Raw genomic sequence first — 27,818 nt, forward strand, 5'->3', positions numbered from 1 at the left:
AAGCCACTGTTGGCTCACTCCCATTTTTAAATGACCAGTCAAAGCTATGGTTTTTTCCAGCAGCCATGTATGGATGGGAGAGTTGGACTATGAAGAATTGATGCTTTTGAACTGTGGTGTTGGAGAAGACTCTTGAGAGTCCCTGGGACCGCAAGGAGATCCAACCAGTGTATCCTAAAGGAAATCAGTCCTGAATATTCATTGGAAGAACTGATGCTGAAGCTGAAACTCCAATACTTTGGCCACCTGATGCAAAGAAAAGGCCCTGATGCTGGGAAAGGCTGAAGGAAGGAGGAGAAGGGGACGACAGAAGATGATATGGCTGGATGGCATCACCAACTTGATGGACATGAGTTTGAGCAGGCGCTGGGGATTGGTGATGGACAGGGAGGTCGGGTGTGCTGCAGTCTATGGGTTGCAAAGAGTTGGGCATGACTGAGCGACTGAACTGAACTGATTATTGATAACAATGGATAACAATAACCGTCATTCCCTATTGAAGACAATCCACAGTACAGCATTTTCATTAAAGATAAATAAGTGCCTGCATATAACACACACATTTGATTTTCTGATTCTCAGAAGAAAATAAAAACATCCTTGTCCTACTAAAGTACTTATAAAAGAGTAATTTTTTAAAAAAACATGATTTAACAAAATAAAATATCCTCTGTCATTCAAGAGATAAAAGACTATCCCTATGTTGATAAGGGAGAATTTGTTAAGGTAGTTGCCTAAGACTGAATACTTATTTGGTCTCGTAAACACCACATTTAAGACCAATTTTACACACACACACACACACACGCACACACACACACACAGAGCAGGCTCTGAGATACACTGATCAAGACCTAAATTAAGGGGGAAAAGAAAAATAAAAGCACTAAATTCTTCATTTTCTCAGAAGGCGACTTAGAGGGTGTTACTTTGTTCCTTAACTTGATAGCATCAACAAAGTTTTAAAGTTCTCCTGGAAAAGATTTTGAAAATCAACTGGTAGAATGAAAAATAAGAGCAGCTACCTTTCAATTGTCGTGAAAAATAAAAGTCAAGAGAAACCACGCATTGAACGAAAATGAATCAAGATGACCAAGGGAGACTGTGTATAAGAGAAAAATAAGAGATCTAACCGCCCCCACCTTTACAAGGCAAAGACTCCCAGAAACCACTAAAATAACAATCTAATATTTTGTTCTTTACAAGAAACATTTAAAAAGTAAAATATCACTAGAAAACAGCAGATACACAAGACTCTAGAGTATAACACCCTTCCCCCTTCACCCCCTCAAAAGACCCAGGGTAAAAATATGGGTATCAGTTTTATTTGTAGTAACAACTCCATGATAGAAGTGGCAGCATGTTTGTTATAAATCTGTTTTCAACAACTATCAAAGCATCTGGAATCAGGATTCAAGAAACACTTGTTGAGTGCATAAGTTAATAAATTAATAAGACTTAGTTTTGTTAAGAAAAACTTTGAACTGAATAAGGAGAGCAACTTTATATTAATAAAGGTTATGAACAATAGGAAATCTATAATGGAATGAAGCTTTTATTCTTTCAAAATGCCTTAATAATAACAGATATGGTTTATTATCCTTACAGTCCCAGGGTTTTCTCTACAGTCTCATCTACGGTGGATACACCATGTCTTCAAGTGACTTTAACAAACTGCGCAGCTAAACTGAAGGATGTATACTCGAGAATGACTGGAGAAGAAGGCAGGTGATGGTCATTTAGAAGATGCAGCCAGACCCAGTCCTGCTCTACAACACCGCCTTTCTTGATTTTCTGTGTGCCAGGCTCACCACCCAGCTACAGCACCCAATTAAGGCAAACCCAGTTCTTCTAGAATCCAACCTCAACTTAGATACGTTGTTGAGTCTGACATGACTGAGCAACTAACATTTCTTCAACTTCACATGGTTATCAGGCATCAGTAGCAGCCTCCCTTGCTTTACCAACAGGTAAGGCCCCCCTCCCCCTTGTCCACACATTCCCCCCATGATCATGACTCCCTTTCTCTGAACTCATGGGCTACTTTGTGAGGGGCCATTTTTCATAAGCTGTTCTAGTTTAAATAGGGAAAGCGTTAGTCACGTCAGTTGTGTCTGACTCTTTGCGACCCCATGGACTGCAGTCCACCAGCTGCCCATGGACAGAGGATTGTCCATGAAATTCTCCAGGCAAGACAATTGGAGTGCGTCAATGTTGGTAGAAACCAACACAATACGATAAAACAATTACCCTTTAATTAAAAATACATAAATAAAAAGAAAACCTGAGTGGGTTGTCATTCCCTTTTCCAGGGGACCTTCCTGGCCCAGGGATTGAACCCAGGTCTCTGGCATCCCATGTGGATTCTTTACTGCTGAGAGACGGGGGCAGCCCCTGAGCCACCAGGAAAGCCCTTAAACAGGGAAGCAAAGCATTATTTTATACAACATCCATTCCCCAGAAAATATCCCAGTTAGATGAACGGAGGGTGATTGACAACCATGGGTTCCAGAAAAAATGAGAGATTGTTGAAAAATAAAACCACTTAGAGAAAGGCAGTAATGATCCATGCAGTAAATAAAGAGGGTGTGGACTAGCACAGAATCATAGGATATGGACTAGGAACACATCAGAGAGGTTGGACTCCAAACACACTTGTGATTCGACAAGACAAGGAGATTGACGAGGTGCAGAAAGACTCCAAAGTTGCTGCCTTGGGAGTCTCAGTCGATGGCGGCACCATTCATGTGTGCCAAGTCGCTTCCATCGTGTCCAACTCTTTGCGACCCCATGGACTGTAGCCTGCCAGGCTCCTCTGCCCACAGGATTTTTCAGGCAAGAATACTAGAGTGGGCCGCCATTTCCTTCTCCAGGGGATCCTCCTGACCCAGGGATCGAACCTGAGTCTCTTACACCTCCTGCACTGGCAGACAGCTTCTTTACCACGAGCATCCCCTGAGACCATTCCCATGTAGAAGGAACAGCTTTAGAAAGAAAGCACAGTTTTGAGGGAGAGGATGACAATTTCTCTTCTGATCGTCTTAATTTTGATGGACTCATAGAGCCCTAAGGATGGGAAATCTAGTAGGTAGTGGAGAGGGTTTTAGTTTAGATAATGCAACTAATGTGGTCACGCTTTGGACCCTTTTGACTGAGTACCAGCTGTGGGCAAGAAGTGATCTCTAGAATAATTAGAAATGACTAGATTTATGTTGATTAGATCAGAGAGGAAGAGTAAACAGATAATTTTTTTGTCACTGCTGAATAGTTGTTACATTAGTGGCCATTGGGCTTCCCTGGTGGCTTACATGGTAAAGAATCTGCCTGCACTGCAAGAGACCCAGTTTCCACCCCTGGGTCGCGAAGATCCCCTGGAGAAGGGAACAGCCACCCACTCCAGTATTCTTGCCTGGAGAATCCCATGGACAGAGGAGCCTGGCGGGTACAGTCCATGGGGTCACAAAGAGTCAGACACGACTGAGCAACTAACACACACACATACACAGTGTCTAGTTAAGGTTCTCAGTGGAAACAGATTAGGACAATGACCTGTCGACATGGGTCCCATGTTAGAAGGTAACCCGTGCTGTCAAGAAACTAATGTCATGTTCAAAATCTTAAAAAAGAAAAAATCTTGGTCGCAAGTTACAGAAAACAAAAATACCAGCGCTAGCAATGCAAAAGTGCATTTGGCTGAATTCTGTTATTCGTGACTCGAACAAGCATCTTCCCCCCTTTAAATCTCACAAGATTCCTGCTGTATGTAAGTAGCACTTTCCTCCTACCAAGAGCCTTTTAGGAGCCCTCCATCACATACATCCAGCACCAGGGTGGCACCGCCATGTATCATCAAGACAGGCTGGCTGGAGAGGTAGATCACCTTTGTCAAGGAAGAAGATTTAAAGGGCCGCAGGATCGTAACTCTTATCCCCTACGGTAAAAAAGGCATTGTTGATGATTTAAGAACTTTGGGTGGTGCCATTCAGCCAGGATAATTATAAAGAATACCCCATCGTGGAATATCATTCCACAGGTCTGTAAATTTCCTGTCCCTCTTCCCGTTTCAGTTCATCTCACACATCAAAAAACTCACACTGTCTAGAAAATGGAAGACACGCCACGCAAGAGTTATATCAAGAAAGATCTTTTATGTGGAAACACTTCATAAAGTGCTGTTGGAACACGAGGTCTCAGTAGTTATTTTAGCCGATCACAGGACTCTGAGATTCAGAGGCGGGCTCTTGTTCTCTTTTGCTGCACTCTTGGAAATAGCACAACTGAATTCGAAAATAGAGAGGAAAGCATGACCTGGAATTATGATCACTACCCTAGAGTTACTGGAATTACTTCTCACTTCCAATAGGAACCGTAATAAAACCAACTTTTAATTCAGCACGTCTTTTCTACAAACTGTCAATTCTTTTCCAATGTCATCTTTGACCCCAGTTCAATCCCTTCCTTTGAGGTGCATTCACACCTTCCAAATCACCTTCTTTATCAAGTCGTCTCTTGAGTTTTGGAGCCACCTGAAGCATAGTTTTTGTGTCTAAAGACGAAATGCCGGATGCTAAGATGCTTAAAAGCTGGAGACCGAATTGTATAGATGAATTAAGAATAGATACTGCCAACTGTGTTTAATTGTTTAGTCCTAGCTTGGGTTTTGATGGTGTTTTATTAGTCCTTTCAAACAATTCTCTTTGCAAGCAGCATAATTCAAAACAAAGGACAAATGCGAACACTTAATTTGTGTTCCTTAAAAAATAACTTACTTACTTGACCTGGGCTTTTATTGCTGTTGCCACAAAACTCGTTTGTCTTGGGTTTTGTTGGTTTTGTTGTTGCTGGTGGTCATGGTGGTGGTTTCAATGTTTTAAGCAAAGAATCTTTTGCTTATACTTCAGGGTGTCTTCCAAAGCATGACACTACCCAGATGCATATGTATTTCTAGGAAGAGAAAGCAAGAAGTGCTAACAGGTCTTTTACCACTAAAAATTAACCATTTCATTTGTTACCTGTTCTATTCATTTCAAAGTAATATTTTCAGGGGTTCAAGACCAGATCATTCTACATCTGTAGGTAAGAGCTTTGCATTATCTGGAAATTCTAAGTCACCAAGCAAAAATGAAGAACGGGTCTCTCCATTTCTTAATGGTTAAAATTAATGCCGTCATTAAAATAGGAAAAGAAGCAACTTGATACAACTTCCTCTTCTAATCTAATCCTATTCTCTTGTGTTCATTTCCAGCACTTTGGTGCTTAAATAACTGAATGAATGGACATGATGAATGATCTTTAGCAAATGAATAAATTCTTTCCTTAATAGTTTAGACTACAGGTTGGGTCTGGCGAGTGTTCCATTCTCTGTGATGTTCTGAGGAACCTGTGTGATCTCCAAGGAGATAAAATATATGGTATCATGTAAATAGGTAGGACGTCATCCTGAGAGAGGCACCACACAGGAGATTTGCAATTTGTCAGTTTAAATAAGCTGGAACTATGCTTCTCAGGATTCCCTTCTCTGCTGAGTTCTGAACTGGGAGCAGAGCAGAAGAGACAACTTGTACAGGGTTTGGAATGGAACCATGAAACCGCGGCCACATTTCTCTTTGACCACAACAGTCTTGGTGGGTACCAGGTGCAGCTGGAGGTCACGTGTTATGCAAGGGGGCTCAGCTGGTTGGCTACGGAACCAAATACGTGTAGCCCCTTCTCTCCTTTCTGCTCTCCTCCACCAGCTTGTCCCACATCTGGGGCCAGGGCATCTCAAGCTCCATAAAGAATGGTTCCAGCCTCTCCCACAAATCACTCCCATCATCAGTGATGGAGGCTGGGAACTGGTGAAAGTAGCAAGTGGGTTCCATCGTTCTTTTGGGGACCCAGCCCAGCCTGCAGAGTTCTGGTTTGTCTGAGCTCCTCTGCACACCCATCTTTGCTTCCTGACCACCAGCCCTGTGGGTTTCAGCACCAGACCCTGAAACCACAACCCGAGATCACCCTCTGAGCCAGCGACCACCCCTGGTGGGCGTGCTTCTCTGGTCCCAGGCTGAGGACCGCACACTGCCATCGTCTGCTTCATGGCCTTGTTTGTGGGTTATGCTGCGCTTTCCCCCTTCTCTGCCTCTCAAAGCTTATCTGGTCTTTCAGGAAGAGTTCAAGTCCCGCCCTTGTTATGAAGCCTTCCCTGATACTTACTGTTGCAGAATCTCTCTTCCAGCACTTGATGTATTCTGCCCGCAGTGGCACTTCTGCATATCTCTGTCTCCCCATGTAAATTCCTGGAGGGCAGAAATAATGTTTCACTCATGTTTGTATCCCCAAAGCAACGATCACAGTGCCCTATGCAGAAATGTAGTTCAATAAATGTCTGTTGACTTGAAGTCTGGTTTAGTTTGCCTTATCCTCTGGCCTTTTGGGCACTGCTTGGGTTGTCACCATGACAGTATCTAAAAGACAACTTTACCTTCTGGGCTCTCTGCTCCTGTTTTATCTGTTTTTATGATGTGTTTATACATAGCTCCTGTTTTATGCCAGAAGCCAAGCACTTTGGTGATATATCTGTAGTTAGGTTAAATGTTTGACTTTTTTTTTTTTTTCAAGTGAAAAGGTCCTCACCAGATGTGTTAAGAGTTTTCTTGTGAAATCTTCTCATGAAAAAAGATAAGTCAATAATTGAATTCAATTAAGGTACCACGTATTTACTATGGTAGAGTACCCAGCCCATAGCAAACTCTCAGGAATCTCGGGTTGAATGATGGAGGAAATAAACGGATGGATTTATTAATCAATAAAAACCTAACCAAGGAACAAAACTATCAGATATATATATAACATTGCCATTTTTAATGACAAGACTGGAGAATTTTCCAAAAAAAAAAAACACGGGTAACTTCTCTGTAGTCATAGCAGCAGGTAGGAGCTTCCTCTCCTTTAAATTGCATTAGTTCTTCATCATTGATTAGAGTTTATTCTAAGCTATAGTTAATAACTATAATTTATGTTTTACACAAAATATTGTTTAACTTTTTAAAAAATAAAGAATACCATGGAACACTAGAGTGATGTGTCTAAGAAATTCTTCTCATGTGGATCTGATCTATTTTTAGATTTTAGATTTTTTTTTTTTTTGCTTTTCTAACATCTACAAAAGAAAGTGTCAAAAGTTGTAATTAAAGACTTTTTTTACTATTGCTAAATACTTGATAATTTTCAAAAAGTTCTTTCAACTCCCATCTGTCATTGAGCTTCTGGAAGTTGCTATAAATTTCAATAGGAAATGGGTACAGCCTTGTCTGGGAAGTTTTATGTCTCAAAACATTTTTCTCTCAAAGAAAGTCCTAATTAAAAAGTCTGAGGAACCAAGTAAAATTCTAATATTATTTAAGAATAGTTATTTTTTTATCTCTGAAGTAAACTGTTAGAATAAACCTTCCTTAGGAGAAACTAGGGTGGTTTTTTGGGGGTTTGTGAAAAGAAAAAAAAAAGAGAGAGAGAGAGAGACGCCAGGCTCCTCTGTCCTCCACTGTCTCTTGGAGTTTGCTCAAATTCATGTCCAATGAGTCACTGATGCCATCCAGCCGTCTCATCTTCTGTCATCCCCTTCTTCTCTTACCTTCAATCTTTCCCAGAATCCGGGTCTTTTCTAATGAGCTGGCTCTTCACATCAGGTGGCCAAAGTATTGGCGCTTCAGCATCAGTCCTTCCAATGACTATCCAGGGTTAATTTCCTTTAGGATGGACTGGTTTGACCTCCTTGCAGTCCCAGGGACTCTCAAGAGCCTTCCCCAGCACCACAGTCTGAAAGCATCAATTCTTCAGCGCTCAGTCTTCTTCATGGTCCAACTCTCACATCCACAAAGAGTAGGAGGGCTCGACTGACCAGTCCATAGACCAAATCCAATGCTTCGGCTATTTTTACACAGCCTGTGATTGAAGAGTGATATTTACGTTTTTTAATGGTTGGAAAAAAGAGGAAGACGATCTCTTGATATACAAAAATCATGTGAAATCCCAGTTTCAATCATGCTCATTTATTCTCATATTGTCTGCAGCTGCTTTCATGCTACAAGAACAGAACCGAGTAGCTGTGACAGAGGCCGCATGGTCCAGGAAACCAGAAACATCTACTGTGCTGTGTTTTAAAGAAAAAAAGTTTTCCAACCCCTGGCTTGCAGCAAGGAAAAATAAGATTAAAGACATAGATTTTTATTGACTTTTTAGGAAATGTACTCCCTTGTGCCCTACAGTGAAATAGAGACGAGTGTCCTGCAAACAGAACCTGCACGTGGCTCATATGAGCATTTGTAAAATTAGCATTTTACAATGTGTGCTCCATGGAAATTAAGTTCTAAGGAGTGATAAAGGCTGTGACATGAAGAAAGGACATTCTGTGTACAAACAATAATTCCCAGAGATGCCAAATGATGTTTCAAGGATTTAACATCATTCATGTAAATTTCGAATTTGCAAATATTTCTCAAACATGTTCTACCGTGACATTTTTTTCCTACTCTACCCTACTCTCCAACACAGGGCACCAAATAGGGCTATTATGTCTTGACATAGACTTTGGGGAGCCCTCTCTCAGTGCAGGAAGATGGTGATGATGGATACTGTTGTGGTTTAGTCACTCAGTCATGTCCGTTTCTTTGTGACCCCATGGACTGTAGCCTGCCAGAATCCTCTGTCCATGGGATTTCCAAGGCAAGAGTTCTGGAGTGGATTGCCATTTCCTTTTCCAGGGGATTTTTCCCAACCCAGGGATTGAACCCGCATCTCCTGCTTGGCAGGCAAATTCTTTACCACTGCCACCAGGGAAACCTGGTGATGATGTATACCTTCATTAAATATTCACTGAATTATTTAAAAATGCAGCCACAAAATCAGGTAAGACATGAGAATGCGTCATCTCAAAAGTTGCATACTGACGTTCACATTGCCAACACGTATCATAGACTTCTTGATGACCTTCAGGAAACAAATTCCTGGCAGAGAAATGCAGCTTCTGAAGGCAGAGAAAGTCTGCAAGCATCAGTGCGCCTGTTTAAAGCAGACCAAAGGGGTTTAATGTAGCAGAAAGCCAAGGTAGCTAGGTTATCAAGCACCACAGATTGCACTCAGAGCCTCTAATCAGCAGGACCACTTGGAAAAACAAACAGCCTGCAAGGGATAATCACTGCTTGGAAGTCAAGTTATGCAAAATACATTTCCTTTGTGCACATACCAGGAGTCCTTGGGTTGGCTGCCAGTAAGGAGAGCCATGGAGGCTGATAGAATTATCTCCCTGACTTCTACAGTTTGGGGTTACTCCTAAAACTTTAACCTCCTTCTTTGATTTTATATCATGGAGGGAGCGCTGACAGATCGGGAAATAATACACCACCAAATAAATAAATACATGAGAAGTACCGCCAGTTTGTTGAATGGCTTACTAGTGTTTAGTGTTTTCACTAGTTTGCAACATACAATGCTTGTCCCAGGATTTTAGTTCACACTTCCAAGTTATGTTAGTTGCTCAGTCATGTCCGACTCTTTGTGACCCCCTGAGCTGTACAGCCCATCAGGCTCCTCTGTCTGTGCCAGACAAGAATACAGGAGTGTGTTGCCATTTCCTTCTCCAGGGGAATCTTCCCAACCCAGGGATTGAACCCAGGTCTCCTGCATTACCGCAGATTCTTTACTGTCTGAGCCAACATGGAAGCCCAATATTGTTTCTTTGGGAATGCATATCACATTCCCAAAGAAATAATCATATGCCCAGAAAGCACTGACTTCAGTATTTTTGCAAATGGTGCATTACATGATACATGAGTCTTCTTTCCTCCTCAGATGTTTACCTACAAGCCACAGCATGTCCAGGCACTTCTGGAGAATCACTGAGGGTGTGTGTAGACACAGGAGATCTGAGCTTCTATAGCCAAGGTGACCCTACAGAGGGTCTAGTTCAATATATCCTTCAATATATCCTATGATTTCTCTACAATTTTTAATTTCCTTGAAGAGCTTTGCAGCTTTATCAAAACAGAAAAAGATCTGAAAACAAAGACTTTCCTCATGAAAAAAACAATGAGGGAATAAAACTACTTATTTTAGGACTATAGTGAGAATTAAGTGAATTTTTAAAATATGTATCTCTGTGTGTATGGACTGGGGAGGAGAAAAGTGGTTTGGAAAAGTGCCTGGCACAAAGGAAGCTGCATAGCAGTATTATCTATTATCATCACCATCACCGGAGAAATTTTCACTAAGACAAAACAAATTTCCATGAAACAATAGAATAAAATGATCTGTCTGGTATTTTTTGATGCGTATGTTGTGATTAATATTCTTAAAATACAGCAAAAATGTAAAAGCGACAATATCTGTTATTATAGGTGCTATCCTTTTATTAGTTTTTCACATAAAATCCAAGAGCTAAGATACATAAAGAAAATGATCAACAGAAAACTCTAGGAGAAAACAGGGAGTATGCTGTTTGCCCTCATATTCTGGTGATGGTCTGGCACAAACACTGATTTTTACTTGGCATCCAACTCATCATCAGCTCACGTGATCTGAATATTGACTCATGAGTGAGCCAACCACTCTGTTAATTTTGGGTAAAATTTAAAAGATGGAAGAGAAACCAAAAATTAAGCCCCAGAACATCACTGAGAAGAGTCACGGGTTTTATTGATAAGACTTTAAGAAGAGTGCAAACGAATCTTGTATCCTATCAGGAAAGACAAGCAAAGAAAGTACCAAGAATAAAGAACCTAACATGTGCTTGGCATTCTCTACTTATTTAAAATTCCCTATCCATGTGGATTATAATATCAGTATTACTCCCATTTCTGACTTTCAGTAGACCCGAGTTGCCTGGGTTTTGCCTGCAGCCCCCCTACATTATAACACTTAGTATCACTCTGTTTGTGGTTAAATTTTGGGCTCACCCTATCATACTTAGTGACGCCCAGAGCCCGATGTTTCCTCTTTGCCTTGTCCTCATACAGAAAGAAAGTTCATCTCAGAAGGCATTTGTCACCACTCCAGTCGTGTCCAAATGTACTCACTTATTTGGTCAAGAATGTTTAGTAGGAAGCCAGGCACTGCTGCAGGCTCTGGAGATATAGCAGTGAGCAGACAAATATCGGCCGCCCCCACCTTGGAACTTGCATGCCACTGAAAGGAGACAGAAAATCAATAAGATGAATAAACAAGAGATAAGTGTGTTAAATGAAAGGGAACTGAGATCGCTGAGATGAATAGAAGGATAGGTTATGACTTTAGAAAGAGGGCTGGGGAAGTCTCACCAAGAGGATGGTGTTTAAGTCAAAGCCTTCAGGAGGTCAGAGAGAAGAGCCTCATACGCAGAGAGACAACAAGCAGGTGCAAAGGTCCTGGGGTGAGAAGATGCTCTAGGGGCATCGGTGGGCCCTAAAAATAGCATGAAGCCCTCTGCATCTGGACCGGAGTGAGCAGGAGGCAGAGCAATGGAAAGTGAGACCAGAGAGTTAATGGTGCAGGAAAGTGAGAGGCAGCAGGTAGCAGATTCACTGAAGCCATGTGACCACTTAATTTCTCTAAATGAGTGGAAAACATTGAAAGTGTTAAGCCGCGTGACGTGATCTGACTTAAATTTTAACAGGATATCCTGACAATGGAGACCTGACTAGGGGTGCAATGGCAGAAACAGGGACACCAAGCAAACCAAGCAAGAGACAATGACAGCAATCCTGGGAAGGAACGATAGTGCCTTGAGCGAGATGGTGATGGATTAGCCAGATTCTGATAAAGCCAGCAAGAAAAAGCCCAGCTACCATAAGGTGGCAAGGAAGCCCACGGCCAAGGCCTCAGTCCCGCCCAGGCACTCATGTTGTGCTGGAGCCCCTTTGACCTACAGAGCATTCTGCTGATGTCCTGCCGTCTCGCCTTAGCAGATGCCAACCCGCAGTCACCCAGCAGGACTCCACCCTGAGGTCTCCTCACCCAAGGAGCCTGGCGTGTAAAGCCCTCATCACACTATTTCCTTATGTATTCGTTTTTCCCTACTAAACTCGGGGCTGCTGGAACTTAGGATCCAAGTCCTGCTGGAGGTTATAACCTAGTGCTGCAAACAGTGTCTGGCATAAAATGAGGGCTCATAAACCCATGTTTAATGAATGGATACAACCACATCTTTATTTCAGTTTGTTAATTTCTTGAGTTGCTCTTGCCTCATTTGAAAAATGGAAGAGCAACCTCCTGACTGTGATGAAGTGATGAAATGCTCAGCATGGTTCCTGGCAGAGAAGAACCACGTGGATGTTCCTGGAACCCACAGATTTTCGGTGTGCCCACCTAAAGTAGGCTTTGATATTTTTGCTGACTTTCTCTAGCTGTTGAAAACCAACTTTTATGCTTTATCTTTAAAGTGGCATTCACTTTTTTAAAAAAATACTTTCTCTCCCTTCTAAAATATTAGTCAAAGGAAAGAAAACAACTTTGAATTCAGAAAGAAACAAACCAAACTTTTGCAAAAGTTTTGCTTATTTACACAAAAGCAGTTCTGTGAATCCCCCCCAAGGGAGACTGGGTGCTGACCTAGTCTTGTTTGCCTTCCTATTCAGTATTCTTCACTATGGCTCTCCCTCCTGGCCTTAAAAAGAATTACCCACCGCGCAGAAGACTGCCTTGCTGGTCATGCTTACTCGGGGTTGCTGGTCTAATGGAAGAGTGATACTGAAATAAGACAAAAATGCTTTTTATTTTTTTCATTTTTATTTTGACAGCTCAACTTTTTGAGGACTTTTTTTTTCCTCTTCTAAAGAAGTATCACATAGAAAAAAAAGCAAACTGAATGCTTAATAGAAAAAAAATATAATACTTTTTGAAAGGAACCAAAATGACATTATTTTAAATAAAAGTGACTTCCAGTTACAGGAAGTCTGCATATATGGGCTGAACAGCCCTGAAATGAATGAATTTTTTTCTTATTTACTCCCCTGTAGTAGTCTAGGAAAGGGGTACTGGTGTTATCTCTGCTTTGCATTTAAGGACTCTAAGTCTCAGTGTGATTAATTGGAATTTGCCTAAGATAATCAGTGGCAGGGCCTCTATGCTGATGACCACACGGTACTCATTTCCCTAGTGTCTGCTCTTTTTCCCCTCTTACCACCCAGACCAGGGATCAAACCTGTGCCCTTGCATTGGAAGGTGGCATCTTAGCCACTGGGCCAGCAGGGAAGTCCTGACTGTTCATTTTCAGATTCCCATCTCCTGAGTCTTGTTTCAGGCCCTTAACATCTCACTCTCCAACTGTTGCAGTGAGTCACTTAGCCAGAGCAAAGGGGGAACAAAGGTCTAGAAATTTCTTTTCTTTTCTTGTTCATTTTGAAGATCATGCTAGAACCATCTCCTGCAATCTTGATCTGATAAAACACTGATCACTCTCACTGCACAGAACACAGGTCAAACTTCTTTGACATCCCAGCATCTTCTCCTGCACCTTGGCCTACTTATCTGGTCTTTTCCATCACTGGCCTTTCCACTCAAGGCTGCAGTGTATAATTCAGCGTTGAGAGCCTGCTCGATTCTGTGCAGTGACCTGCTTTAAAGGGCCCAAATGCTAGCCCATTTTTGAAACATCCCCTGGGCTCTCCAACTCCATTTCCATTTCATCTTTCTTGAATGCCTTCCACCATCATTTGTCTACTGAGATCTTATCATATTCAAATGACTGCTCATCTTATTCATCTTTGATTATGTCTTTCCCAATCACCTTGGTCAGAAGCAGTTTCTCTTTTTCAGCATTCAGATAAAGTTTATTTTGAACCGTGTATATGGTGTTATTCTCATATTGCTTTGGATAGTAATCTGTCTAATCTCTTCTACTATATTTCAATCATCTTGAATATACGGAACTGTAAGAGTCAGGATAGGTTAGGCTATGGTACATTACCAACAATGACAAAATTCAGTGGGTGCAAATGCAAATGTATAATTCTATCAGCTCTGAACTTGGCTTCCACAGCATCATCCTCTGCCACGCGGAAAGCGGCCAGCTGCAATAGCAAAGGGAATAGGAAGGTAAGCTGAACACTAGTGTCAGAGCTTCTACCAGAAGTGGCACGTAACACACATTTCATCTGTTCTCAACTTACGTGCAAACAAAGTAATTGGTCAAGGGTAACTTCAAGAAGGGCTTCCTTGGTAGCTCAGCTGGTAAAGAATCCACCTTCAATGCAGGAGAGACCCTGATTCAATCCCTGGCTCTGGAAGATCCCCTGGAGAAGGCCACTCACTCCAGTATTCTTGCCTGGAGAATTCCATGGATGGAGGAGCCTGGCGGGCTACAGTCCATGGAGTCACAAAAGAGTCGGACACAACTTAGCAACTAAACAACAACCACCTCAAGAAGAGGATGGATGTAGAAAGTACGGGTGCACACAGAGGAGAAAAGAGAGTGTGAATTTCATAGCAACGTTTTTTGGTGTTCAAACAATATTTCCTGCGAGATTTCTCCAAGCCAGAAGGATGGATGTACTCTGTTCAAGCTGTATCCTCTGACTTTTAGAACTATGCTTTTGATTTGACTAATGTCCTTCCACTACAAATGACACAAAGGAAGTGTCAGACCACTAGCAGTGAGAAGCTTCTGTGATCTGTTGGAACCTGGGGGCTGAATGGTGCTCCAAGCCTAAATTATTTGAAGCACAGCTGTCAGGCCTGACGGGGTGGTCACTGGTGGTAGTATGAACATTACATAGCTCTCAGCAAAAGACATTTAATGCAGGGATGTGGACTACAGCAGGAATCATGGGAAGCAGAGTTTTCTTGCTTTTCTCAGCAGATTAGGGGGAGGGTCTAAAGCATTTTGACCCTAAGAATACACTGGAGTGCACCCCCAGCAGTACAGGGTATCCCCTGCTTACCTCCACAATTTGCAGTGACCCCCAAAGAGCCAATATATTTAGAATTATAGGCGTCAAGGAGAGGAAAGAGGGCTGATCCAAGGAGATATTGATGAAAATCAGACTGTAAAGCACAGTCTTAGGAAAAGGGAATGGTATTTAAATTATTTAAAATAGCCCATTTGGACAATTCATTTACATAGAAGGTCCAAGAAAATTAAGACATTCCAAGGTTTCCAGATGCAAAATTTAATTCCAGGGAAAATCACGTTGTGAGATGTAGGAGGTATGGAACCACTGCTTCGGACTTGAATTCTGTCCTGCTGGTCTGATGGGAGCAGATGTAGAGGGTCCTGGGAAAGCAGGTTAGAACAAGGGGCGGAGCTGGAAGGTTCCATCATGCTATTGCAGTACTAAGCTCTATGATATACCAATAGGAGCATGATTTATAGCCCCCAAATCAGGTACTCTACAGTCGGGTAAGTTTTCACTTTCTGATCTAAACCAGTGGCTGCCAATGTTCGGGCATGGATCCTGCCCCATGAGAAAGAAGGTGAGCTAGTTATGTAGGACGGGGCTGAGCAGCCCGAGTTTGAAGAGGGCATTGTCTCTTCAGCCACTGGTCTTGAGGGCTTCTGCCGCTTCTATTCCACGATCACACAGTCCAAGGGAGCACTCGGTGATGGGCGGAAATGCTCTGCATCTGTGCCGCCTGGACAGGGGCCACTAGCCACACACGTGGCTACTGAGCACTTAGTGCGTGGTTAATGAGACTTAGAACATGAACGTCTGATCTTACTTAATTTTCATTAACTTAAATTTAAATAGCTCCCTGTGGCAAGTGGCGACCATACTGGCTACCACCATTCTAGAATGAGAGAATCCGCTGAGCCTGTCTACTCTTTTAAATACTCGAAAGCCACTCAAATGGCCCCCATTCTATTATACAAACTCACATTCTCAGAGCAAATAACTGAACGCCAGCAAGCAAACAGCGGTGTCTTAGCAGCTCTCTAGATTATCAAAAGGGGGAGAAAAAATTCTGCTTCTGGGCAGACATCTGACTGTGCAACCATAGCAGAGAGACAATTTAGTTCAGAATTATGTGCCACCCTGACTCTACCTGGCAGGTGCCTTCTGTGCGGGCTTTTCTATCTGCAAACTAGAGAAAGATGACAGGGTTTTAAATGATTAACTCCTCTGGGCCACATTACTTAATTATACAGTACATCCAGGGATAGGCGCGTGGGTCTTTTATGGTAAATGATATGACAGGCTTAAAAACTCATTAATATGTCATTAACCAAGCAGACATTTACTAATTAAACAATTAGCCCCTCTGTTCTTTTCCTTTGTTCCTCCTAGAGATGCTTGGTTACCCAGATCCCCAATTTAGCAGAAGGTCCCCCCTTCTTTTCCCAGAGAAAATCACTCATAAAGCAAACTCTTAAGACCAAATAATTTCACCAGATTTTTTTCCCCATGTTGGCCACAAAAAGAAAATCAAAGCTGACTTCCATAGTATAAATTAATGTGAGTATTTGTCTAGCTTAAATAAATCATCCTGATCTGTAAACCCATTTTAGATACGTGGGACGTAACATCTACCAGAGCTGGCACAACAGTGAATCTGATACAAATACACGTCCCAGTTAAACAAATACAACCAGGCAAGAAGAATAACTTAAACTGTGTTCTTATGAATCATCATATAACATTCAACACCCCCAAAATGTGCAATGTTCTTAACTTTTTCTTCTCTGGAGGTTTTAAACATCCAGTATGCTCTCTGATAATTTTAGCTTAATCATATTTGTTGTGCTGAAACTATGCTAAACTGCAGTACAAGGGGGATTCTCTAGTATATGAAAATAAAATACAGCAAATATCTTCCAAAACAGGATTCTGTGTATTTTTAAAAGTAACTGTAAAGTAGTTTAAAATTCAGTTACCAATATCTAAGACCATTTGAGAGCATTGTCACACACACATATTGCTTTCAGGTCATTTTAGTTATACGTTTCACGGTTCCATTCTACAGTCTGGAAAAGTTTTATACATATCCTGCTGACCAAAAGTGTTGAACATCAGAAGAGAAGCAAAATCTGGGTCATAACTGGGATGGTCCCGGTGATGATTAAAAAAAATACAGAGAAAATGTTGGAGTTCAGGTGGGAGAAACCTCTAAAGTTGGAACATTTGCTCAGAGCTTTTTTACTTTGTCTTGCCTTCCTGGTTTTTGTGTTGGCTTCTTTTCACACCTTCGAAGTATGTAGTGGAGCTAAGTGAACACTCACACCGTATACTATGCAAGTACTCAGTCGTGTCTGACTCTTTGTGACCCCACCAGGCTCCTCTGCCATGGGATTCTCCAGGCAAGAAGACTGGAGTGGCTTGCTATTTCCTCCTCCAGGGGATCTTCCAAACCCAGGGACCGACCCTGAGTCTCCTGTGCCTCCTGCATTACAAGCAGATTTTTTCCCTGCTGAGCCCCTGGGGAAGCTGAGTGAGCACTAACACAATACACTTTATTCTTCTAACAGCTGATTTTCTAGATAAAAATCTCAAGGGGTCTAGTCTATGGAGGATACCACACTGATTCTGTGCTCCACGAAGGGTTATGGAATGGGTCTTGAAAGTGAAAGTCACTCAATCTTGTCCAGCTCTTTGTGACCCCATGGTCTGTAGCCCGCCAGGCTCCTCTGTCCATGGAATTCTCCAGGCCAGAATACTGGAGAAGAGTAGCTGTTTCCCTCTCCAGGAGATCTTCTTGACCCAGGAATCGAACCCCCAGTCTCCCACACTGCAGGCAGATTCTTCACGGTCTGAGCCACTAGGGAAGCCCAGAATGGGTCACAGTCACCCCTGAGAACTCACCCGGGGCACCGGTAGTATGGAGCCTGGTCTAAGGAGACCACACTGCTTCTCAAACTCTGTCTCAGGCCAGAGGCAGCTTTATAGTGAAGCTGATGAAGATGAAGCTTCAGGTCCACTCACTGATGCACGTTCTTGTAAGTACTGTGCGTGAATGCTAAGCTGCAGACAAGAGCCATTCTTTACAAATACTCATCGTGACTTGCCTGAAGTGTTGTCAAAAGACAGAGGCAGGAATCTCCAGTGACTCAGTTACTTCCTGGGATTTCTTTTCCCATTCCACATAAGCATGAACTTTCCTAATAAGATGTGTTTGTAATTTTGAATACCTTTTAAAAAAAAGAAAGAACGAAAACTTCCTGGGACTTGCCTTGCAGTCCAATGGTTAAAACTTTACCTTCCAAAGCCAGGGGTGTGAGTTCCATCCCTGGTTAGGAAGCCAAGACCCCACATGCCTCATGGCCACAAAACGAAATCAGAAAAACGGAAGCAACACTGTAACAAATCCATAAAGACTTTTAAATGGTCCACATCAAAAATACTTAAATAAACATTTTAAAAAATAAATAAAGCTCCTCAAATGATGTAACCTTTAGGATGCACAAAATCAGAATTTCCTCTTGAGCTCACCAACCTGTTCACTGCTGATATTAAATTCTATTGCTAGAATCTATTTTAAGATGCCATCTGATGTAGCACCCAGTCGTGTAATGTTCATTGAATACGTGAGTGTTTAAAGGTATTCCGCAAAGAGCATCGTGATTTTCATGGCTTTCTGCCACCAGAAAAGGACCGGAAACCTCTGGTTCTGTGTAGGAACTACTGGGCTGGGGATATGATCTGTTTCCCTCACTGCTTTGTCACCATGTAGCTGCGGGGTCTTGGAAAACCCAGAATCTCTAGACCCTACTGTGTTCATCTGTGAAGAGATGGAGTCGAGGGTAAACTAGAACCTTGGTGCTTAAAGAGCAGCTGGAGGGAGGAAATTAGAGACACTCACTGTCAGGACTCAGCTCAGACCTCCTGAATTAGAATCCATCATAACAAGATCTCCAAGAGATGCATATTCATATGAAAGCTGAAAAAATACAGCACCAGTATCGTCATCTTTACGGCGGTTCCCAGGTCTAAAATTTTAGTACTAAACTAGATAGAAGGCTTGTTGTTGTTGCTGTTTAGTCACTGAGTCATGTCCAACTCTTTGCAACCCCATGGACTGTAACCTGCCAGGCTCCTATGTCCATGGGACTCTCCAGACCAGAATATTGGAGAGGGTAAGCTGTTTCCTTCTCCAGGGTGTCTTCCTGACCCAGGGATCAAACCTGCATCTCCTGCTTAGCAGGCAAATTCTTTAATGCTATGCCACCAGGGCTTCCCAGATGGAAGGATACAATGAGATAAACTCAAATTTTAACTTTTATGGGGAAAAAAAAAGTAAAGTTGTGGTTTAATTTTACCTTCTCATTACTATCCTCTCATCCCCAGGACTGCCAAATTCCCCTTTTATCCTCAAGCCCAATCACATCTTGCTTAATACCAATATTGCTTAACTCATCTAATTTCTTGAGAAAAAAAATCGCTGGTGATTTTTGGTTTTGCTTCACTGTGATGATCTTTTATGGGCGCAGTTCAAAGACTTTGAAGACTCAAGAAATAAATCAAATGAAAATTATATACTATCTTTAGTTCACAGTGATTTTCTCTAAAAAACAAAATATGGATTATAATTCAGTCATACACAAGTCCTCATATTCTTTAAAACTGCTTCTCCCTCTCTCAATAATAATAATAACAATAGCTCCACACTTTGGTGAGAAATTACATAGGTTCTCATATTAAACCAAGTAAAGGACTTTTGGACACAGAATGTTTGAAAGTATGACTCAAGTTTTCTGGAAATGGAGATAAAGCTGCCCAGTGACAAGCCTATTTTTAATTCTAATTTCACTCCATAAGGTCACAGGGGTGTATTTGAGTTCAAGAGCTTTGTTAAGCATATGGACTATAAGTTCATATGAAATTTTTCAAAAGAATATGTAATCCTGCAAAAGATTGTATTTCTTGTTTATGCAAATTAACAGGTATTTATCTGCATAGGTCTCTCTTCTTACATTACATGCAAATAGGCTTAGAGATATCTTAAGAGCCCTCATTGGCGTATACTTTGAAAAGTTTTGATCCCTAAGGAGGAAAATGGACTTCATCAATAAACCTTGGTTCTGACTTGCACTAGTTATGGATTTAGAGAACAGTGAACTGAGATTCCAGTAAGTACCTGTAAAACAGGCGAACAGGCATTCGACATTTCAACCCTGGAAAACATTTGCGTGAGAAACTTTTTCATAAAGAGAAGATCAATCCTCCCTTCACTGACTGAAGACGAAATTAATTACCACAGTTGGCAGGAGATAAATGGTTCTAATGTACAGAATTGTGTAATTACTGCAGCTGCAGAGCTGGAAACCAGCTCCTAACTTTGAACCTCAACCCCGACTTGACATTTCTCCCCGTATTTTGTTCTGCCACCAGCAAGCATGTTGAAAGTTCACTCGTCCTGTCTCCATAATTACATGTTGGGCTTCAGAAGTAATCACTGGCTCCGTGGCCTACATGAAATCTTATCATCCTCTGGTTTGCAGAAGGCATGCTGTCTCATCTTTTGAAGTGTTGAAATCTCCAGAGAGAAAAAATTTATTAGGGGAAAGTTACTGTTATGGCAACAGCACTAATTCTGTCACAACATGTCAAATTAAGCTCCCTCCTAAGGATTGGAGTCAGAGCCAAGTTCAGAAATGGACACCTATTCTGTATCGATTTCCTAAATGCCACTTCAGGCTTACAAAAAGCCAAGGAAAACATCACAATGTATGTCAACACTCTTAACACTGACTCCAGAACAATGCCGGCTGGGAAAGAAGAGGTTAAGAACCTAAGAAATACTGTGGGCAAATCTTCCCCCCCCCCCCTTCTTTCTAAACTGCAAAGGAGGTGGGTTGTCAGTTAGGCTGTGTGGAGATTTTGGTTCTGCCTTTGAAGCCAAGAGGAAAATTTTTAATCTCATCTTTAATTTTAATCCTTTAAAATATGTAAGTGATTTAGAAACATACAAGTCAAATTTGGCAGAAGACCCTACTGGTTGAAGTAAAGCCATTTCTTTCAACTTTGCAATAATAAGGGAGTTCAAAGTTGGCCGCAATTATCTAGATACCTCAGTCACAGGCTGCAGTCTACTGATTGTAGACAATCCCCTTATCAAGAACGTTTGTCTTTTCTTTGGCCGAAATATATCGTATATTAATGCATATATGCAGAATCTAAATGGTATAGAAGCTTTTATTTGTAAAATAGAAATAGAGACATAAAGAACAAATGCATTAACATCAAGGGGGAGAAAAAGGGCTGCAATGCCAGATTAGTGTTTCTTTTGAATGTGATAATGTGTAATTGTAGAAATAGCTCAGCTTTGCAAGATTTAAAAAGTTCTCTGTAGCGTGTGAGATGCCAAGTTCACCTGTCTCTTAGATCTGCAGTATACAAGAAGGGGAACCAATGCACCAAGGGCTGTGAGAATTTTATGAAGAGTGGAAAGAAATGGAGAAGCTGTCCCGCACAGCTGGATGAGCCAGTTGAGAGCCTAACACTCACAGTGCAGTGTGAGTGTTAAGCTGAGAAGGTGTTACAGACTCCCTGCTGCTGCTGCTGCTGCTGCTGCTGGAAACACTATTAACTAGAAATCAGTTTTAACCAACACATCACAGAAATCTATTGATAGTATCTTGAGAAATTAATTCTTTCTAGGGGAAGAGAAGGTTGGGCTATTTGAAGGTTTTTGTATTATTCCACCAGCAAATAACTAGATCCAACACCAGTGGAGATTTGGCTGCTGCTGTGGTTTTAAAAGTTTTCGTAGAGTCTAGAAGGGGGTCATTCTAGGCATGAATGGAAAATGCATTGATCTCTAAAGTTACAGTAGCCACTGAAATACCCTGGAGATGGAGAGCCTTGGAAGTGAACACATGCAGAGTGAATGGACGTGTAGGGGCCAGAGTTAGGAAGCGTGCGTGGACTCAAAGCCCCCAGGTTGCCATTCTGTGCCAGATGAGAGATTCTGCAGAAAGAGTACATGATAGGGTGGAAAAAATCTCAGGTCAGGGTAATAATTCTGCCACTGGCCACCCCACAGAAGAGGAGGAAGTCAGCACAGAGGATCAGGGTCACAACGATAAACAAAAACATATGAGACTTCCTCACAAACCAGGGTCAGGGCTGTCTTCTGTTACTGAAGCTAAATAAAGGAGACAGAGGCAGAGAGAAAAGGAGAGAGAGAAGCAAGCTCTTTTGGGGGTTCCTGCTAAGGCTCTTTGCTGGACCCTCATCATTCCCTCATCCCTGGATGACGAACATTCACAGGGTCCTTCAGATAAGGTCTTTTAGAAGATGTCCTTTGGAAGAGGGCTTCAGACTCCTCTTCCTGTTTATTACTGCTTAGCATCTCATTGATTTCACTGAGTCCCATGGTTTTGATAATGAGGACTCCCAATTTTAGAGTATCAGTTCATCTCTCTCTTTCTACTTACTAATCTCGTATTTCCAGCTGCCTAACCAAAATCGCCACTGTATACTTGCTAGACATCTTGAAATCAGTATTTCTGAGAGCAATGCCATGATGACGCCTTTGCCTGAGGCTAGAGCCCCAAAGGCAAAGCCCCACTGGGTGAAGACAAGCAGGCTCTTCACCCTCAGTCAATGACTTACAGACAAACCCAGGGTCTGGAAAGCACCGTGCTTCTAGGTGTCAAGACTGCTCACAAGCAGTCAGTATGGTTGCCTACACAACTTCAGAACTCCAGCGATGTGCGGATGACAGACACAACTCCAGACTGCCCTGGGATTGAGAATGGAGACACTTACAAACTTTTTTTAGCAAAGAACGAAAATGCTGGATGCTATTCAGCGTAATGCACATATAAATAGGTTTGAGAATTTCTTGTGAAACTGCAAGGGTTTCATGAAACTCCAGAAGTTCTAGATTTCAAGCAAAGATATGGTGAGTTTAATCACCATGTGGACCAAACAGAAAAATACAAAAACCAGAAGTGGCTCTCTCCACACTTGGAGAATGCAAAGCCTTGATTAAAAAAAATATATATAAATATATACCTAACTGAGGACATAAGGCAAATAAACCCTTTTTTACAGAAAAGAAAAATGGGGACCATCATGATAATAAAGAAACAGACAAGAACCAGACTTCATGTGACGATAAAGTTGCCAGCATAGAAGGGAACTATTTTGCTTCCAACATGGGATCTGGCCGTGGTTAGCCAGAGTAGAAAATATTTAAGTAAGTCCATTGTGTGATTCTAACTTTTGCCCCTCATGCTTACAATGATCATTACCTGAATCACACTGTTTTGTGACACTCTCACTGTCTGCCTTTAGAGAACGGTTTTGCCTGGACCAGCTCATCTTACATATCACCTTATACGTGGTCAACGCTCAATGTCTGATAAAAAGTAAAAGATAGTCTCCCAAGTCACAGAAACCACTGGAGGCAGAGCTGGAACTCAAAACATGATTGCCTTGAACCAACGTACAGCAACATGTGATAACTCAATTTAATTTTCTGAAGCTCAAATCCTTTTAGAAATTCACTCACTGTAAAATGGAGCACCTGTAGGCCTGGTATGCCTCATTATGACAGCTTTCTGTGACTGCTCCTGCTTCTCTGCCGTTGACACTGGAGTTTCAAATATTTAACTGCAATAGCCAGATCTTGGGGGTATAAACACCTAACAGTAGCAGGAGGGACTTGCTGTATACATTTCTTTAATGCTGTTTTTCAATATGAAAGTCTTTAGGAAAATCTGGGGCAAGGGATTTGAATAACGGAGCAATACGAACAAAATACAGGATCAGGATCACAGAGGGCTGAACTCGGCTGATGAAGCTGATGATTTATCAGGCAGGTTGTATGCCAGCGTGCTCAGTCATTCATGTCCAACTCTTTGTGACCCCATGGACTGTAGCCCCCCAGGCTCCTCTGTCCATGGGATTCCCCAGGCAAGAATATAGGAGTGGGTTGCCATTTTCTGCTCCAGCAGATCTTCCCTACCAAGGAATCAAACCCAGGTCCCTTGCGTCTCCTGCATTGGCAGGCAGATTCTTGACTGCTGAGCCACTTGGGAAGCCCATCAGGCGGCTCGATGGGTGGCAATTAGAATGAAAAGTGCGATGTTCCTAATTCATTCAACATTCAGCAACTAGAACAATGGAAGACAGAAAGAAGGTGAGAAGGGGAAGGAAAGGAAAAAAAGAAGGGAAAGAAAGAAGATGAAGGAAAAGAGGAGAAATCAAGAAAGGCCGTGCGTGATGAGTATTTCTGTTTGTGTAGAGGCTGCACAATGGCTTTAGAACTATATCAGGGTGCCGTGAGTGCTTGCAGAGCCCATTCTCAAATGTATAACGTAAATGAAGAGATGAGCTTACACTATATTAGAAAGTAATACAAGGGAGTATAAGGTCAATTGCTAAGAAGTTTTACAAAACATAAAAATAGAGCAACCCAAATTAGGTAGGTTAAAAAAAAAAGCTATATGGATGAAGTGAAATTTGAACCAGGGTTAAAAGATTAATATCAAGCAGAGAAACCACTTAAACAGGTTTGAGAGACTATATTTAGACTGGTCTGACTAAAGTGGAAGGGTTCTGGTGGAGAGGCAAGGGAGAAAGTTACATACGCAGAATGAAGAAAGATTATGCAGGAATTTATTTAAGGTGTACTTCATATAACATGATGTTAATAACTCGAGTAGGCTTCTGAGCAGAAGAATAAATTACAAAACAGCGTGAGAAGAGTAGTGTGGTTTTAAAAGCACCAAATTCTGAGTCAGGGGACCTGGATGATGTTTCTAATTCAGTCATCATCTTTGATGATAACAAAGATACTTTGCATATCTTACAAAGATTAAATGGCATAAGTAATAAATAAATCAAACACACAAGTTCTATATTCATTTACATAGAAGTTCTATATTGATTTAAAGAAGTATCCCTTTTCTGTGATTGCTGGTGGCATTTACATAACATCTTATTACACGTAATTTTTTATTGAGATATAATTGACAAGCGACACTGTGTAAGTTTTATGTTATACAGTGTGTGTTGATTTGTTGCACTCTCATACTATGATATGATTACCACCTTAGCATTAGCTAACACCTCCACGTGTATTCTTAACATTCTTGCAGAACTCTTCAAGTCAGTTTTAGCCTGGCAGCAATAACCAGAATGAACTGGTGTGGGGGAGAGCCTGAAGTCAATTAGATAAGAAATGAAAGCAGAAATCCAGTTATGAGATTCGGGAGCAGTCACGTGAGCAAAAGGCAAGGACTAGGCATAGCTGCCTGGAGAGGGATGGGAGCACTGAGTGAAGACGTAGGATCGAGGAAGAGCAACGAGACGCTATTCGTATCAGGGACCTGATGTTTTCTGTCTTTCTCCTTCAGGTCCTGAGTTGTGCCTTCTGTTCTCCTGCTCATGGCCTCGTGGCTACAACGTCTTCCAGGTATCACACCCATATCTTGGCAGGAGGCAAGAGGAAGGTCAAGGGTGAAGAGGCATGAGCTCAGCGTGTCTTCTTACAGAGGGAAAGACAAAGCTTCTCTGAAAGACTCACCCTTTAAACTTTCACTTATATTTTTATCCAAACCTGTACTGCTGGGCCAACCCTGGCTGGAACGTGACTAGTGAGAAAGAAATTGTGGATGAAAGTTGGGTGAAGCAATCATCAGTGTTTGTCCAGAGCCTGTCTTCAGGGACTGTTGAGATATTAAACAAAATGATTTATCAAAAAGGCTTGTCCTATGGTTTATAGGACACTGTAGTAGCTGCTCAAAAATAATATCAGGTCTTAATACAGTACCGTCACACGAAAATATTTGAGTGCCTACCAAGTAGAAGGCAACTGCTACATTCTGGAAAGAAATCATTGAACAAAATACAACTTTTGAAGGATTTCTGCTCTAGACCTGCAAGAGATGGTGGTTTGAAACCCAAGCAGAAACATGTCACACGTGACTCAAGAGAGTCAGGGAAGGAAATCATGATTTTATAGTGAAAAATCACAGAGTTTAGTGCTGAACTATGAGAGCACTATTATAGAAATAGAAAACTAGAACCCCTAGGACTGGACTTTAAAAATAATAAGACAAAAAGGAGTCGCCACAGTTGTGAGGAGCAAATGTTAATGATGTCGTTATGGAAACCAAGAAAAGAATGAGTTTTAGTGAAGACTTACAAGCAACAAATTCTACAAAATTCTACAGAGAAGTCAAGGAACAGGAAGCTAACGGGGACCTCCGCTAAGATCAGGGCTGACTGTGAGAAAGCAGAAAGTAAGAGGGTTTAGAACAAAGTCTCAGGTAAAAGCAATAAGGAATCACGGGGAAGAAACAGAAGAACTTCCAAGAAGTAGCAAGTGCCACAGGGTACCTGCAAGCATCAAGGCTGCATTTTCTTAAGTGTGAAAGTGTTTGCATTCTCAGTCATGTCCAACTCTTTGCAACCGCAAGGACTGTAGCCCGCCAGGCTCCTCTGTCCGTGGAACTTTCTAGGCAAGAATACTGGAGTGGGTTGCCATGCCCTCCTCCAGGGGATCTTCCCGACCCGGAGATCAACCTGGGTCTCCTGCATTCCAGGTGGACTCTTTACCATCTGAGCCACCAAGCTTTTGTGTCTTCTTAGGAATAGACTTAAAGCTAGATCCTCTTCTGGAAATCTTTTCTTTTTTCCCCTAGGAATGTAAAGAGAGGTGTGAATAAAGTCATTTCAGGAGCGATTGTCAATTGGGGATTGAATTGAAGGCTTATTTAAAATTAAAAGACGTTAGGTATCTAGACTGATGGGTAGGAACCACGAAAGGGAGAGGTCCAGAGCATTCAGGTGGTAGAAGATGACGCAGTTGAGGAAGTGAGAAGACGGGGCAGAACAGAAGGGGAGTTAGGAGGTTGAGAGGTACCAAGAAGTGGGTCGCATGGAGGAAAAGAGGAGGAGAAATACAGGTGACGCAGGCGTGCTTACGAGGAGCCCACCAACTCCGGAGACTTCAGAGATGTGGCGATGACATGCAATTCCGTAGTGTGACAGTGTGTGTGCAGCGAAAGCGGGGTGCTGCACATGTGACAATTACGGGTTTGCGACGCGTACTTTACATGGGTCAGCAGGAATGCCAGGAGAAGGATGGGGAGGATGAGGAGCTGAGCGACTGTAAGCATGAGGTCTAACTAGACCCAAGTCTGACTCCCAGCTACACCGCTCAACCGCTACTTATCTTTGGACCAGTTACGCGATCCCCATAAGCTTCATTCTCCTCCACTCTAGCACAGAAATAATAATAGCAGACAACTCTTAAAGTGTCGAGACAGTTCAATGAGTAAGGCATGCAAAATACCAAAGCAGAGCAGTTAATTGCTCAGAGAATGTTAGGAATTTCCTCAGGAATACAAAAATCAAATGTGGGGAGCCCTACGGGGCGGCAGTGATGACTCAGAAAGTCAGTACAAAGGCATGTGAGGGATCTTGAAAGATAAGGAATGGAAGGAACCAGGCAGTATCATGGAAGGATCTCTGAAAAATCTAGGACTCTATTGCAAAGAGCAGAAACACGTATCTGTTAAGGCAGGAAAACAAAGGAAGAAATGAAAAGGAAAATAAGGCCTAAGATAAAGGGAATTTCCCCAGTTTCAATCAGATACTTCTTAAGTCACAAAAACAGGGGAGAAAGAATACAAAGCAGGTGGGGAAATGCACAAAGAGATGAGCATGAAAATTTTAGCTGTCATGGGCCCTGGAAAGGATTAGAAGTTTCTATCTCCTCTCTCCATTAAGACTGATCAAGTGACTCCACTTAAAAAAAAAAAAAAAAAAAAAAGCATCTGTTTCTCAAATACCCAGGGCCTGAGTGTTTGTTTTCTGTTATCCCAAGAAAACATAAAGTCAGAAGCAAAGATCACATCATCCCATGTGTGCTCATCGAGGCCAAATAAGCTTTCACAGAAGACACTGGGCCTTGTAACT

At 41.9% G+C, this 27,818-nt stretch overlaps 1 long non-coding RNA gene across 1 annotated transcript in view; it reads right to left on the reverse strand.

Annotated features, from left to right (window-relative positions):
- The window catches only part of LOC132658314 (uncharacterized), a 56,730-nt gene extending 29,686 nt beyond the window's left edge, over positions 1-27,044 (reverse strand). Inside the window, exons 1-5 of the long non-coding RNA XR_009597752.1 lie at positions 26,823-27,044; positions 23,401-26,535; positions 7,610-7,920; positions 6,193-6,275; positions 4,774-4,944 (exon numbers count right to left, since the gene is read on the reverse strand). This is a non-coding gene — a long non-coding RNA (uncharacterized LOC132658314). The remainder of the gene's footprint in view (positions 1-4,773; positions 4,945-6,192; positions 6,276-7,609; positions 7,921-23,400; positions 26,536-26,822) is intronic.
- Positions 27,045-27,818: the final 774 nt, after the last annotated feature.

This window comes from Ovis aries, chromosome 20 (genome assembly GCF_016772045.2).
Source record: "Ovis aries strain OAR_USU_Benz2616 breed Rambouillet chromosome 20, ARS-UI_Ramb_v3.0, whole genome shotgun sequence".
NCBI classification, from domain to species: Eukaryota; Metazoa; Chordata; class Mammalia; order Artiodactyla; family Bovidae; genus Ovis; species Ovis aries.